Source organism: Lepus europaeus, chromosome X, assembly GCF_033115175.1.
Source record: "Lepus europaeus isolate LE1 chromosome X, mLepTim1.pri, whole genome shotgun sequence".
NCBI lineage: Eukaryota > Metazoa > Chordata > Mammalia > Lagomorpha > Leporidae > Lepus > Lepus europaeus.
In genome coordinates this window covers 72,482,342-72,499,368 of record NC_084850.1, presented here as the reverse complement: position 1 = coordinate 72,499,368, position 17,027 = coordinate 72,482,342, and the positions used below count along the sequence as shown (strand labels likewise).

Sequence of the window (17,027 nt, the reverse complement as noted above, 5' to 3'; positions counted from 1 at the left end):
CCTGGCTTCAGATTGGTGAGATGCGCCGGCCACAGTGGCCATTGGAGGGTGAACCAATGGCAAAAAGGAAGACCTTTCTCTCTCTCTCTCACTATCCACGCTAGCTGTCAAAAAAAAAAAAAAGAAAAAAAAAGAAAAAAAAAGAAAGAAAGATACATGGAGAGAGAGAACATTTTTCCAAATGAAGAACCAAAGAACAAATTTGACTATGTTCATTAGAATTTACAGTTGAGGTGGGCATAATCTAAATGAAAAGGAGAAGAAACCAAGAAAATAGAAGTAGTAGAAGAGAAAAGTTACTGTCCATGCCTGAAAGAGAAAGCAAGCAAGAGGGAATGCCAATCTTGTGATGAGCAAGACCGTGAGTAGGAAGCAGAGAAAATAGGTGGCTGAAGTACAAACTAGTTGAAAAAGTGGGAGTGTAGATGGGTGAAAAGTATCATAATCGATAAATGGAAAAATATTTATATTTTCATATTTTAAAGATGTATCCTTTTGACCTTTTCACCATACTGCCATTTTTCTTGTACTTTGTCCAACAATAATGAATAGAAGTTGTAAACATTCTTCAGAAAAAGAAAAAAAATGATTTGGAAATCCAGTCAAATGAGTTATTATTGTATCTTTTTTTTTTCTCTATTATGAACACTTCTGGTGGTCATGAGAACAGCAGGTCTTGTAATGCTCCAGAGTTGTCAACAGTTTAGCATTCACACAGAAATACCAGTTCGTTCAGTGCTCCATTTCACCCTTTCTATAAACAATCCTGTTTTACTGTAATGAGGCATCTCCTTCAAATAGACTCCCTAGAAACTCCTTAAGGTCTAGAATTTCATTAACTGTTTTGGCAAAATAATTGTGTAACTTAGCAAATCTAAACTGTTAGTTTTTAAAAGGAGACTCTTTCCATGTTTTAAAGACAGTTTAGAAGTATAGAAATATTCAGAGAATGAACTAAGAAATGCACAATCACCTGTGCCCTAGAATTAAGAGAAAGTTAGTATTTGGTTATTTTTGTTTTCAGGGTTTATGCCCATTGGTGTTTATAAAAGAAACAAAACCATAGTAGCTAACTTAGAGTCCCCTTTTCTCTTCCACAGCTTTAATGCTATCCATTTCCCCCATCAACATACCCGCCTTAGAGACAATAAAATGAATGTGCTATGTCCTGTAACCATTTTAGTCTTTTAAAAGATTTGATTATGAGCATGCATTTGCACACATTGTTGACATTACACAGTGTTACTAAATGTTTTTACTTTAATTTTCTAGTAAGAACACTTAACATGAGGTCTACTCTCTTAACATTTTAAGGGTACATTATTGTTGACTATAGGTACAAAATTTTACAGCAGATCTCTAGAATTTGTCTTGTTTGATGAGTAATTCAACATTCCTAATTATTAACTTAATATTTCTCTTCCTCCCAATGCCTGACAACTTGTGATTGTATAAATTTGACTACTTCAGTAAGTTGAATCATAAAGCATTTGAGTTGGACTTATTTCACTTAGCATAATGTTCTCAAATGTATCACATTGCAAAATTTACTTTTTATAAAAGACTGGATAGTATTCCAATGTGCATACAAAATGTATGTGTGTACCACATTTTCTTTATCCACTCACTTGTCAATGGACATATAGGTTTATTTCCAAATTGTTATTGTGAATAGTGCTATAATAAACATTAGGAATGAAGATGTTTATCATCCTAATTTCAATTCTTTGTATAAATACCCAGAAGTAAGACTGATTTATGATACAGTTGTTCTGTATTAAACTTTCTGAAAAAACACCGGAATGTTTTTCATAATGGATGCACTTCTTTGTGTTCACATCAACATATTGCAAAAATTTTCATTTCTCCACATCCTCATCTACACTTGTGTGCGCTCTCTCTCTCTCTCTCTCTCTCTCTCTGGTAGTAGCAATCCTGACAGGTAGGAGATAATAATACATTATGGTTTTTCATTTCCTAATGATTTGTGATGACTATTTTTTTCTCATAAAAGTGGCCATTTGTAGGTCTTCCAAAGAGAAATGTCTATTCAAGTCCTTAGCCTATGTTTAAATTGTGTGCTTACTATCAGTTTTTTACATCATTGAACTTATATAGTTCAGAAACTCACTCCTTTTCAGATATATGGTTTGTAAACCATACATCCCATATATAGCTCTTCACTCTTTTGATTGTTTCTTTTGCTATGGAGAAGTTTTAGTTTGATGTAATATCACTGGCTCATATTTGTTTTTATTATCTGTGCTTTTACTGTCAAGTCCAGAACATCATTGCCAACCAATATCATGAAACATTTGCCCAGTTGTTTTTCTCTGAATTTTAGAGTTTGGGGGTCATACATTTATGCCTTTAATCCATTTTGAGTTGACTGTTGTGACTCTTTTGCATGGGGATATCCATTTGGTTGAAGAGACTATCTTTTCCCCTATTGTTATTCTTGGCACCTTTATTAGAGACCACTTATTTCTCGGCTCTGTATTCTGTTTTCTTGTCCAATACTATGCTTTCTGATCATTTTAGCTTTATAGTATATTTTAAAATCATGGTTTTCTTTGCTCTTTTATATTTTAGATTTAACAATTTAAAATATTCTCCAAATCTGCCTCATACACAAGCATTATATATATATATATATACCATTATATATACCATATATATATATACATATATATATATCATTATTTTAAAGCATTGGTGGATATGTTAATATCATAATCTGAGATTAAGGAAAAATAATAAAATACACAACATTATAAATATCTATATACCAAACAATATGCCATCCTTACTCTTTTGACTATAAACATAAAATTCCATTTATGGAGCCAACATTGTAGCATAGCAGATTAAATCTCCACCTATGGCCAGTATCCCATATGGCACCAGTTTGTGTCGCGGCTACTCCACATCTGATCCAGCTTACTGCTAATGCACCTGGGAAAGCCCCAGAAGGTAGTCCGTACTTGGTCCCCTGCAAACACTTAGGAGACCCAAATGAAGTTCTTAGCTCCTGGTTTCTACCTGGCCCAGCCCTGGCCTTTGCAGTCATTTGGGGAGTGGACCAGCAAGTGGAAGATCTCTCTCTCTCTCTCTCTCTCTCTCTCTCTGTCTCTACTTGTCTCTCTGTAACTCTGCCTTTCAAATAAATAAATAAGTTAAAAATAAACAAATTTCAATTTATGAAAGAAAACGTGGAATTTGTCTTTCTGTGTCTAGCTTGTTTCAGTTACTATAATAATCTCCAATTCCATCCATTTTGTTGCAGGTGTCAGAATTTCAATTTTACTGCTACATAGTAGATAGTTGTGTATATATGCCACATTTTCTTTTTCCATTCATCCACTGATGGGCATCTAGTCTGATTTTATATCTTTACTTTTGTGAATACCGCTACAATAAGAATTGGAGTATAGGTATCTCATTTTTATTTTCTGACTTCATTTCCTTTGACATAATCCTAGAAGTGGAATATTTAGGTCAAATGATAGATTTATTTTTAGGTTTCTGAGTAATCTCCACACTGGATTTTTTTTCCATAATGACTGTATTAATTTACATTCCCACCAAATTAGAGTTCCCTTTTCGCCACAACTTCCTGGCATTTGTTAATTTTGACTTTTTGATAATAGCCATTATAATTGGAGTGAGATGGTACCTCATGATTTTTTACTTCCATTTTTCTTATGGCTAGTAATACCAAACAGTTTTTTTTTTATGTGTTTATTGATCATTTGTATTTCTTCTTTTAAAAAATGTCTATTTAGATCCCTGGCCCATTTCTTAACTGTTTCCTAATTATTTGTATTGTTGTTGTTGAATCTCTTGAGTTCCTAATATATTCTGGATTTTAGTTCTTTATCAAATGCATAGTTGCTAGTCTTTTTCCCATTCTATCAGTTGTCCCTCCACCCTGTTGATTGTTTCCTTTACTGTCCAGAAACCTCTTAGTTTGATATAGTCCCATCTATCTATTTTTTGCTTTTACTGACTATGCTTTTGGATTCTTCTTGAAAAACTTTTCCAGCATTGTGGCATAGTAGGTTAAGCCTCCACCTGGGTGAAGCTTGGAGCTAGGGAGTCTCTTCCTGATTATATGGTGCTGTGCTGGGGAAGGAGTTCTAGCAAGAAATTCAGTGTCCTGAATCTCCCTATTGGCTTTGGCAAGTCTGGTTTTGTGTTTTTTTCTAGTACAGAAGCTTTTCAACTACTTTCTGATTTCTCACAAAGAGAATTTGTATGTGACTTTTTGCTGAGCCAGTGTGTTTGAGTAAGGAAGGAAGATTTAGGATTTCCTATTCTACTATCTTGCTGTGTTTTCCCAATCCAAATATTCTCATATTTGCACAATTCTGCAGCACATTTTTTCCAATCATCATTAAATTTCCCAGATATATTTATAATGGTAACTTAAATCAAATTAATGCATTTTGTTATTTGTTTGGAAAATGTGTTTTGCCTTTATGGTTTTTTGAAACTTTAGGTTGATTCTTTTTTTTTTTTTGACAGGCAAAGTGGACAGTGAGAGAGAGAGACAGAGAGAAAGGTCTTCCTTTGCCGTTGGTTCACCCTCCAATGGTCGCTGCAGCCGGCGCACCGTGCTGATCCGAAGCCAGGAGCCAGATGCTTCTCCTGGTCTCCCATGGGGTGCAGGGCCCAAGTACTTGGGCCATCCTCCACTGCACTCCCGGGCCACAGCAGAGAGCTGGCCTGGAAGAGGGGCAACCGGGACAGAATCCGGTGCCTCGACCAGGACTAGAACCTGGTGTGCCGGCGCCACAAGGCGGAGGATTAGCCTATTGAGCCACGGTGCTGGCCCAGTTGATTCTTTACTGCCATTATAGACAATGATTACCATTTGTCTGAATGTCTCCTGGTATATATGCTTAAGATGTTTCCAGGTACGTACTTAGAAGCTGAATTGGTGTGTCATAGGGAACATGCACCTTCAGCTTGACCAAACAGCTCCAAATTAATTCAAATAAAGTGTATTGATTTTCACTGTTACCAGGATTTCTTGTCTTGCATCTTTGCTAGTAGTTGACATTGTCAAACCTTTTGCTGATATAATTGTATCATATTTTTTATTTAATGTTTTACTTTGTCACTATTATAACTTCTACTCCTCATACTACTATTAGATTACAGCCTTTGGTCTTTACTGTCTACTAAGCTCTTTTTTAAAAAGACTTATTTATTTACTTGAAAGGCAGAGTTACAGAGAGGCAGAAGCAAAGAGAGAGAGAGAGAGAGAGAGTGAGTGAGAGAGAGAGAAAGAGAGAGAGATCTTCCATCCATTGATTCACTCCCCAAATGGCCCCAATATCCAGAGCTGGGCTGATCTGAAGCCAGGAGCCAGAAGCTTTTTCCAGATCTCCCACGTGTGTACAGGAGCCGAAGGACTTGGGCCATCTTCCATTGCTTTTCCAGGCCATAGCAGAAAGATGGCTCAGAAGTGGAGCAGCTGGAACTCGAACCAGCGCCCATATAGGATGCCAGCACTGCAGTTGGTGGTTTTACCCACTATGCCACAGCGCCGGCCTCCTAAGCACTCTTCTAAGAACATTTATGTATGAACTAGTTTAGTTATCACAATTATTGTATGAATTATTTATAGTTTCTATCTTCATTGAAGATATGGAAAAACTGAGACACGTTAACATTAAATAACTTGTGAAAGGTCAAATATCTAATAAATGAGGTTAAGCATCATTGCATGTCTTTATTAGAGGATTTTCCTCTGTTGTGTATTTATTTTTATTACCTTTTGCCACTTTGTCTATCATGTTGCTTATCTTACACTTGTGGATTTGTGGAAGTTCTTTACATATTCTGGGCATACCATTCTGTAAGTGTGGTGGTTATATTGCTCAATTGATTTCTGGGGGAAAGTGTATTAAAATCTCTCATTACACAAAATGGAAGATTTGTACACTTCACCTTATAATTTTATCAATATATTACCTAGTAGATTTCTAGGATAGATGTTAAGACTTACAAGGACTTTATGGTTATACCATTTCTCTTTCTTCTTCTGTTTATGATTATGCAATATCCTCCTGTAGTTACATTATTTTTACCTGAAATTATATCTGTGTAGTATCTGTATTACCGCATAGAGTGCTTACACTAGCAATTACTAAATTATTGACTATATTTAATTTTTCTTTTACATCACTGCCTCTCCTATTAGACAATTATATATCCTTGTCCTGTTGACATCAGGCTTCACCTTATGACTTACTTTGGAAAAACAATGTAAGGAGAAAGGCCATGCACCACTTTCAACCAAAATCTTTAAGAGTCATCATATCGTTCCTCCATTTTTTCCTTTTAATATGGGATACTAATATCAAATACAGAGATATGCCATTGTCTGGTCCTTGGATGGAAAACAAATGGAGTAGAATTGGAGATAATCCCTAATGGACTTACAACATGAATAAAAAATACCTCTTTGTTACTGGAAGCTGCTAAGCTCTCTGGAGCCATTTAAAAATTGCAGATTGGTACAACATGACGCATTGATAGAAAGCTTATACCTGAGCCAAAATCTTTCACAAGCTCATCAACTCCAGCTCTTGTTTCCCAATATGAACTACAGTTCTGTCTTTATGCAACAAAGACGATTTTCCTTTTTTGATTTCAAGTTCAATAATTCATTCAAGCATTTTAGGAGTTATGCTTTTCTAGTATTTATATGTATTTGAAGTAAAAGTAGAGCATTCTCTCATTAGCTTAGATTATCATATTTACTTAGAAATTCTTGACAGTATTTAAAATTGTTGGTCTTTGAAGTAAACCACTATTAGTCTGTTGCTTAGAGTGTTTTTGGAAGTTTTGATTTTACGATGTTTTGATCAATAACATCATAGGACTTTTAATGCTTACATAGTGAATTTCAATAAGCATTGCATACTTTTTCTTATACATGTTCTCATCTGTTTAATGAAATAACAGAACTAGTAATTGACCCCACATACAAAAATGTTGTTTGCATGTTTCTTAGGTTTTAGAAACAAGTACAATTTCATCTTTATTTTTAATATATATATTTTTAAATTTATTTGACAGGTAAAGTTATAGACAGTGAGAGAGAGAGACAGAGAGAAAGGTCTTCCTTCCATTGGTTCACTCCCCAAATGGCCGCCACTGCCGGCGCTGTGCCGATCCGAAGCCAGGAGCCAGGTGCTTCTTCTTGGTCTCCCATGTGGATGCAGGGGCCCAAGCACTTGGGCCATCCTCCACTGCCCTCCCAGGCCACAGCAGAGAGCTGGACTGGAAGACGGGCAACTGGGACTAGAACCAGCGCCCATATGGGATGCCGGTGCCACAGGCGGAGGATTAACCTAGTGCACCATGGCGCTGGCCCCAATTACATCTTTCTTTTTTTTTAACTTTTATTTAAGGAATATAAATTTCCAATGTACAGCTTATGGATTACAATGGCTTCCCTCCCCATTACTTCCCTCCCACCTGCAACCCTCCCCTTTCCCTCTCCTTCTCCCCTTCCATTCACATCAAGATTCTTTTTCAATTCTCTTTATATACTGAAGATCAGTTTAGTATATATTAAGTAAAGATTTCAACAGTTTGCCCCCACATAGCAACACAAAGTGAAAAAATACTGTTGGAGTACTAGTTATAGCATTAAATTAACAGTGTACAGCACATTAAAGACAGAGATCCTACATGATATTTTTTAAAAATTGATTAATTTTCTATGCAATTTCCAATTTAACACCAGGGGTTTTTTTTTTTTCATTTTCAATTATCTTTAAATACAGAAGATCGATTCAGTATATACTAAGTAAAGATTTCATCAGTTTGCACCCACACAGAAACACAAAGTGTAAAATACTGTTTCAGTACTAGTTATAGCATCACTGCACATTGGACAGCACATTAAGGACAGATCCCACATGAGATGTAAGTACACAGTGACTCCTGTTGTTGACTTAACAATTTGACACTCTTGTTTATGGCATCAGTAATCTCCCTAGGCTCTAGTCATGAGTTGCCAGGGCTATGGAAGCCTTTAGGGTTCGCCGACTTTGATCTTATTCCGATAGGGTCATAGTCAAAGTGGAAGTTCTCTCCTCCCTTCAGAGAAAGTTACCTCCTTCTTTGATGGCCCTGTTCTTTCCACTGGGATCTCACTCACAGAGATCTTTCATTTAGGTCTTCTATTTTTTTTCCAGGGTGTCTTGGCTTTCCATGCCTGCAATACTCTCATGGGCTCTTCAGCCAGATCTGAATGCCTTAAGGGCTGATTCTGAGGCCAGAGTGCTATTTAGGATATCTGCCATTCTGAGTCTGCTGTGTATCCCACATCCCATGTTGGATCGTTTTTTCCCTTTTTGATTCTATCAGTTAGTATTAGCAGACACTTGACTTGTTTGTGTGATCCCTTTGACTCTTAGACCTATCAGAGTGATCACTTGTGAACTGAAATTGATCACTTGGACTAGTGAGATGGCATTGGTACATGCCACCTTGATGGGATTGTATTGGAATCCCCTGGCACGTTTCTAACTCCACCATTTGGGGCAAGTGCGATTGAGCATGTCCAAAATTGTACATCTCCTCCCTCTCTTTTTCCCACTCTTATATTTAACAGGGATCACTTTTCAGTTAAAATTTAAACATCTAAGAATAATTATGTGTTAATTACAGAGTTCAACCACTAGTACTAGAACAACAACAACAACAAAAATACTAAAAAGATAAAGTATTACATTGTACATCAACAGTCAGGACAAGAGCTGATCAGATCAGGGAACAGGAAAGGAAACAGTCAAACCAAAGAAAAGAAGAGGAAATCAGAAATCTAAAAAATATTGTTGGGAATCTATAGGATACTATTAAAAAAACCAACATTCGGGTTCAGGGAGTTCCTGAAGGCATGGAGAGGGAGAAAGGATTAAAAGGCCTTTTTAGTGACATACTAGCAGAAAATTTCCCAGGTTTGGAGAAGGAAAGAGACATCCTAGTACAGGAAGCTCATAGAACCCCTAGTAAACATGACCAAAAGAGATCCTCACCACGACACATTGTAATTAAACTCACCACAATGAAACATAAAGAAAAGATTCTAAAATGTGCAAGAGAGAAACCTCAGATTACTCTCAGAGGATCTCCAATTAGACTCACAGCTGACTTCTCATCAGAAACCCTACAAGCTAGGAGGGAATGGTGAGATATAGCCCCGGTACTAAGAGAGAAAAAACTGCCAGCCCAGAATATTATATCCTGCAAAGCTCTCATTTGTGAATGAAGGTGAAATAAAGACCTTTCACAGCAAACAGAAATTGGAAGAATTCGTCGCCACTCGTCCAGCCCTGCAAAAGATGCTTAAAGATGTGTTACACACAGAAACACAGAAACACGGTCATCAATATGAAAGAAGGTAAAGGAAGGAAACGTCACAGCAAAAGATCACAGGAAGTTCAAAGCATATATTAGAAAATATCTTTGGGAAATGGCATGGCAAAGTTACTCCTTCTCAATAGTCACATTGAATGTTAATGGCCTGAACTGTCCAGTTAAAAGACACCGATTGGCTGATTGGGTTAAGGAACAATTCCATCTTTCAAAAGATTATCTTCTCTAAATTTAACTAAAATGGATGGCAATCATTCTAATTTTTATTAGCTTTGTTTTCTCCCAGTAATATATGGCAACATTTCTAAAAATAGTCACCAATTGTAGAAAGCTATGTTCTGAATTCCTTCTTTATACTCTTATGTTTGAAGAGGATTTATTAAAACATGGGTAAAGTGAAACAGAGAGCAAAATGAGCAGCAGTAATTTGCTTCTTCAGGCAGAGAGTAAAAGCTTGAACATTTATGGTATATGAAAGAACCAATTTCAAGGAAAAGTTTTATGTTTCTGGAAAAAAACGTGTGTGAGTACGTGTACCTTTTTGTATGTATAATATTGACACACATACATTTCAGATAATGGATTTGTGGTTAGTTAATTGGTATGAGGGTATATGTATATGTAATAGATGAATTTTAGTGTTTCCGTTTAAAAGCTACTAATGGATTTTAGCATTAGAAATTGTAAAAAATTGGATCAAACTCAATCACACTAATTTTCATGATTTTCACAAAAATTTCATATCCTTTTGAAATGGAGCCACTAAACAGTGCCTTGAATGAAGATGATAAATACCATCAGCCCCGTCTCCTAGCTGCCCTCCCTTAGCCTTAAATGTCCTTGCCCTGCCTTTTGATAATAAAATTAACTCAATGGATTTAGAGTGGAACAGCTGACCCTGCAAAGTTCTAATCACTAGACTGAGGAAGTAATTTGTTTCTCCAATAGATAACAACTTGATGGCTTCTATTGTCTCAAGAAGTTTATTTAGTGGAATTCCAGGTCAGGAGCAGAAAGGCACTACCATCTGCCTTTAGCCCCTAGACTGAGGGAAGCCCATTATGCCATCATAAAAATTCCCTGAAAAGCATGGCAATGCTGACCGATCAATGGAAGGCCACGAGCACCACTGACCAACCAGGAACTTGGACATGTGCTGAACAGTCACCTCTCAGCCGCATCATCAATCTGTAAGAACTTTCCCTGCTTACCCCTTGGGAAGCCCAGGAATTAACCAATAGCTGCCCGCCTCCTTGCTCTATGCTTTGCAATTAACACCTAATTTCGCCCACCATCCCAGTATCAATGATTGGCTTTTTGTACATCTGGAAAGTGCATGCAGGTTTGGAGGGGTCTATAGCAACTCCTCCGACTAGTTTTTGGATATTTTTGCTGTAACAATCTTTAATTTGCACTAATGGTTTAATCTATATTTTCACTGTATAAAGAAGAAAGACTGACTTCTCCTTGACAAAAATGAAAGCACTAGTATTACTCCCTTTTCAGTAATGCACTTTGGGTCCTACATTAAATCTAGATTGATATATTTAATAAAAGGATACCTGTAAAATGACATTTGTTAAAATACAATGATTTGGGCTCTACAGATGAAATAATCCCAAATGGTAATTAAAAGAAGAAAAATGCCTATACTTCTTTTCAGAGAACGTATAAAGATGCACTTGCTTGCTTCACATAGAAGTGTAAACACTTTAGAAATCATTTAATATTTCTCTGGCTCCTTGGAAAAACTTTGGGTGCAAATAAAAATACATCTATGCAATCTAATATTATTAAAATTTTGCTTTGAAGTTAATATCCTCTAAAAATAAGAAATTAAGTACCACAATCCATTATCTTTGCAAAATACCAAGAAAACATCTAACTGTCTTACCTTGCTGTTTTCAGTAAGTCTGAAAACCTGTTTGTCAACGAGCAATTCTATTTTAATTGACCAAACATAAAATCAGTTGGCTGAAAAAATTGCAAATATTGTTGAAGCAACTTCAAAGGTTGGTTTATTACATTTTAGGATAATGAAAGCACACCAATTTCAAGGTTTTACACATAGTTCATAGACCATGAAGTCCAGGCTTTATGTTTGATGGTTGCTGTACTTCAGGAGAAAAAAAAAAACATGGAAGAGTAAGGACAATATACTCCTGGGGTCATTTTCATTTGTATCCCCTTGGCACTAACAGCTATAAGGAACCTAATTGAAAGTATCTTAGGAAACAAAACATCTATAATGAGATATGGTCAAGAAAAAATTCCATAGAAAATGGTTTGGATGTCTTCAACTAAATTTACTACTCTTTGTCATATGAGAAAATCACTTGACCATTTCTATAAAATAAGCAAGTGGCAAGGAGATTGGTTTCCATTTTTCCAGGACTTTTGGTTCTGAATCATTCTTTTGAACTCTTTGGATCTCACTGACATCACATTCTAACAGTATTCCCCAAGGTGGCAATAATTGTGAGAGTCGACATGAATCCCACAGTACACTATTCTACCAAGAAGGTCATAGCCATTGCCTAGAACATTATTTGAGTCTACTGCTGGGGTAGCAATTACTCTCATACTGTGGGAGTCAGCAGTTTTTTTAACTACATACATGAGGAGTTAGAGTGTGATGGGAGGTGCAGCTCATGTCTAACTGCTAAAGTTTACTCATCCTACATTTGTATAAATAAAAGGAACACTCAAGTGACCCTTTCCAATGTAAAGAAAATTAACTTAAATGATTTAATTTTCCAAACCAAAATTAGAAGTGTAAACTCTCTGCTGTTCAGAAAACACGGAATCCTGTCTTCAAGACCTATTATTCTGTGAAATTCATCATTTGGATTTATCTACAGGCTTAAAATTCCTGATTGCACCTAAGATGAATTTAAAATATAAGGTCAAAGATATAGGATTGAGCATGTGGTGAGGATGGCACAAAATCTCATAGATACACCAACAGAGATATAACTGTCAGAAATTGATAAAAAAAAAAAAAACTATCGAAATACATATAGGTGTGTGGTAGCCAGGATCTTAAGTCATCTTCATTATCTCTGATTACTGGTATTTATAAACTCATATAATTTACTCCACTTCAGTGTGGGCATGATCTGTAACTTTTCTCCAACAAGTAGAATATAGCCAATGTGATACCATGTACTTAATTGTATGTCTATGATTATTTTATATAAAATAGCAAGCTCCATGTGGTTGGAATCTCTTATCTCATTGATGAGCTGGGAGAAGCAAGCTGCCATGTTATAGTCTATAGTGTGGAGAGACCCACATACCAAGAAACGTGGGTGACCTCTGGTTGATAGCCAGAAGCTTCATTCTGGCATGCCAAGAGGAACTGAATACAGCCAACAACTATATGAACTTGGAAGTAAATCCTTTCCCAGCGAGTCTTATATGAGAACCCAGGCCTGGCCAATACTTTTTTTTTTTTAACTTCTCTGAGAACTCAGTTATTGTCATGCTAAGAATCCTGACTCACTGAAATTGTGAGATAATAAATGTGTGTTGTTTTAAGTGATAATGCTGGGATAATAGTGTTATGTAGAATTAGAAAACTAACACAGGTTATGTCAATGGCAGAAACATAATATTTTAGAGCAAATTTATCCCTCATGAGCCAAAGCCAGTAAAGGATTAAGAGACATTTATAGATGTGTATCATGTTTCTAGATGGAGAAGGAATAGTGATATAAAGTTCTGAAGATAAACATAGCAATGTCTTTAAAGTATGCACACTGCCTGATATGTAGTATCTACTCAATTAATGTTATTTGCTGACGGTGATTGTTGAAAGTAAAATGAGTTGTGGTTGCTACTGAACATCATGACCCTTTGAAAACTGAAACTTTCTTATTTTCATTTTCAATTATCTTTATATACAGAAGATTAATTTAGTATATATTAATAAAGATTTCAACAGTTTGCACCACACAGAAACACAAAGTGTAAAGTACTGTTTGAGTACTAGTTATAGCATTAATTCATATTGTACAACACATTAAGGACAGAAATCCTACATGGGGAGTAAGTGCACAGTGACTCCTGTTGTTGACTTAACACTTGACACTCTTGTTTATGGCGTCTGTAATCACCCTAGGCTATAGTCATGAGCTGCCAAGGCTATGGAAGCCTCTTGAGTTTGCCAACTCTGATCTTATTTAGACAAGGTCATAGTCAAAGTGGAAGTTCTCTCCTCCCTTCAGAGAAAGATACCTCCTTCTTTGATGGCCCGTTCTTTCTGCTGGGATCTCACTCACAGAGATCTTTCATTTAGGTGTCTTGGCTTTCCATGCCTGAAATACTCTCCTGGGCTCTTCAGCCAGATCTGAATGCCTTAAGGGCTGATTCTGAGGCCAGACTGCTATTTAGGACATCTGCCATTCTATGAGTCTGCTGTGTATCCCACTTCCCATGTTAGATCGTTCCCTCATTTTTAATTCTTTCAATTAGTATTAGCAGACACTTGTCTTCTTTATGTGATCCATTTGACTCTTGATGCTTTCATTATGATCAGTTGTGAACTGAAACTGATCACTTTGACTAGTGAGATGGCATTGGTACATGCCAACTTGATGGGATTGTATTGGAATCCCCTGGCACATTTCTAACTCTACCGTTTAGGGCAAGTCCAATTGAGCATGTCCCAAACTGTACATCTCTTCCCTTTCTTATTCCCATTCTTATATTTAACAGGGATCACTTTTCACTGAAATTTAAACACCTAAGGATAATTGTGTGTTAATTACACAGTTCAACCAATGGTATTAACTAGAACAAAAAAATACTAAAAAGGATAAGTATTAAGTTATTCATCGACAGTCAGGACAAGTGCTGATCAAGTCACTGTTTCTCATAGTGTCCATTTCACATCAACAGGTTTCCTTTTTGGTGTTCAGTTAGTTGTCAACAATCACAGAGAACATATGATATTTGTCCCTTTGGGACTGGCTTATTTCACTCAGCATGATGTTTTCCAGATTCCTCCATTTTCTTGCAAATGACTGGATTTCATTTTTTACTGCTGTATAGTATTCTATAGAGTAGATATCCCATAATTTCTTTACCCAGTTGATGGTCATTTAGGTTGATTCCATGTCTTAGCTATTGTGAATTGAGCTGCAATAAACATTAAGATACAGACAGCTTTATTTTTATTTGCCAATTTAATTTCCTTTGGGCAAATTCCAAGGAGTGGGATGGCTGGATCATGTGGTAGGGTTATATTCAGGTTTCTGAGGAATCTCCAGACAGACTTCCATAGTGGCTTAACCAGTTTGCATTCCCACCAACAGTGGATTAGTGTCCCTTTTTCCCCACATCCTCTCCAGCATCCTTTGTTGGTAGATTTCTGTATGTGAGCCATTCTAACTGGGGTGAGGTGAAACCTCATTGTGGTTTTGAATTTCATTTCCCTGATGGCTAGTGATCCTGAACATTTTTTTCATGTGTCTATTGGCCATTTGGATTTCCTCTTTTGAAAAATGTCTATTGAGGTCCTTGGCCCATCTCTTAAGTGGGTTGTTTGTTCTGTTGTTATGGAGTTTCTTGATTTCTTTGTAGATTCTGGTTATCAACCCTTTATCTGTAGTAGAGTTTGCAAATATTATTTTCCCAATCTGTTGGTTGCTTCTTCACTTTCCTGACTGTTTCTTTTGCAGTACAAAAACTTCTCAATTTGATGTAATTCCAATTGTTAATTTTGGCTTTGACTGCCTGTACCTCTGGGGTCTTTTCCAAGAAATCTTTGCCTGTGCCAATATCCTGCAGGGTTTCTTGTGTTCTGTAATAATTTGATGGTGTCAGGTCATAGATTTAGATCTTTAATCCATGTTTAGTGGATTTTTTTGTAAGGTGTAAGGTAGGGGTCTTGCTTCATGCTTCTACACATGGAAATCCAGTTGTCCCAGCACCATTTATTGAATAGATTGTCCATGATTCATGGACTAATACAATTCTGAAATATAGGACAGACGTAGAAAAACTTTGCAGCTGAATATTCTAGTCATGGCAGTCAGCTCTAGGGTTTGGAATTTCTGTGTGTGTGTGTCTCTTTATCTGGAGAAAAGCTGCTTACATACATAGCCATGGTTTGTGACTTATTAGCTATGATCTCTGGGGTAATTACTTATTTCTGTAATTCCACTTCCTTTTTTTCTAAAATGGGGATGGCAATATTACAGTTTATATAGTTGCTGTGTGAATTAAGTAAGTTAATTCATCTAAAGAAACTGAACAATGCCCAAGAGATATATATTCATCAACAAATGTTAGGTATTATAATAAAATCAATAACTAAAATGTGGAAACGACCATCAACAGATAAATGAGAAAGAAAATGTGATTTTTACATACAACAAAATATTATTCAGCTTTCAAAAGAAATGAAACCTAAGACATGGATGAACTCTGAAGACAATATTTTAAGTGAAATAAGCCAGACGCAGTAGGACAAACACTGCACAATTCCATTTATATGAGAATTCTAAAATATTCATAGAAGCAGAGTAGAATGGTGGTTGTCAGGGACTGGAGAAACAGAGAAGTGCATGGTAGTTGTTCAATGGGTATAGAATTTCAGTTATGCAAGATAATAAGCTCTAGAGAAGCAACATTGTGCCAATACTTAACAGTGCTGTATTAAAATTTTGTTGAATGGTAGTATCTCATTTTAAGTATTCTTATCACAATTTTTTTCATTGACCAATTGTCTCATTATTTATCTACATTTACTCATTTCATCAATATTTTACTTCAATGCTTATCAAGATACGACACTGAACAAAACAGACATAGTCCTTTAAAGTGTAATTGAAGGAGAAAGGCAAAGGTTACTACTTACAATTGTCTTGTTCCCACTTTGTTCTGCATTCTGAAGCATCTTCTTACAGACGAACATTTCACCAGCACTGGCTCCTTGAGAAGGACTCCTAGAAGAAAACATCTTTGTCGCTGCTGCTGCGTTAGGAGCTTTTCTAAGATTTTTAGTGTGTATCTATGTCATTTCTAACTGTACCAATGGGGTTTTCTCTGAAGTCTAAATATGAAGCATTGGTTGCATGTGGGCAAGATGGCCTGTAGGAACACTCATTGGTAATGACAAAAATCATACCTTGTGGCCACGGCTAATGAGAGGAAAAGAGACGGAATCAGATTTTTTTTCCCCTAGTAGAAAAAGAAGATATGGTAGCATAGTTGGTTCTGGCGGCAAAAGAGAGACATGGCATAGGAATTAGGTGTTATAATATCCACACTTTTGAAAATTATAGTGTGTGAACTACATAGCTTAAGTCAAAATTAATTTTAATAGTGACTGTATCCTTGGAATGATTTTCAGGTATTTGGGAGTGATCTTGAGCAATATTTGAGTACAACCAAATTACAGCATGCAAGAAATATTTGAACACCCCTACATGCTTCTTGAAGTTCAGAGTCATAGGATTTGACCTAAAACACTCTTTATGCAGCCATCTCTTAATCATTTGTGGGAATACAGGCCAGAGTTGGTACACTTTTTCTGCCTATTTGGGACAATTCCAGGTGGTGTAAAGAACGAGGAGAAGCATGGCAGCAGTAACTCATTTCTGGCCCAAGTGTGCTTT

General features: G+C 36.3%; 1 pseudogene; it reads right to left on the bottom strand.

Annotated features, from left to right (window-relative positions):
- The window catches only part of LOC133752676 (E3 ubiquitin-protein ligase makorin-1-like), a 112,578-nt pseudogene extending 96,209 nt beyond the window's left edge, over positions 1-16,369 (bottom strand).
- Between the last annotated feature and the right edge of the window lie 658 nt (positions 16,370-17,027).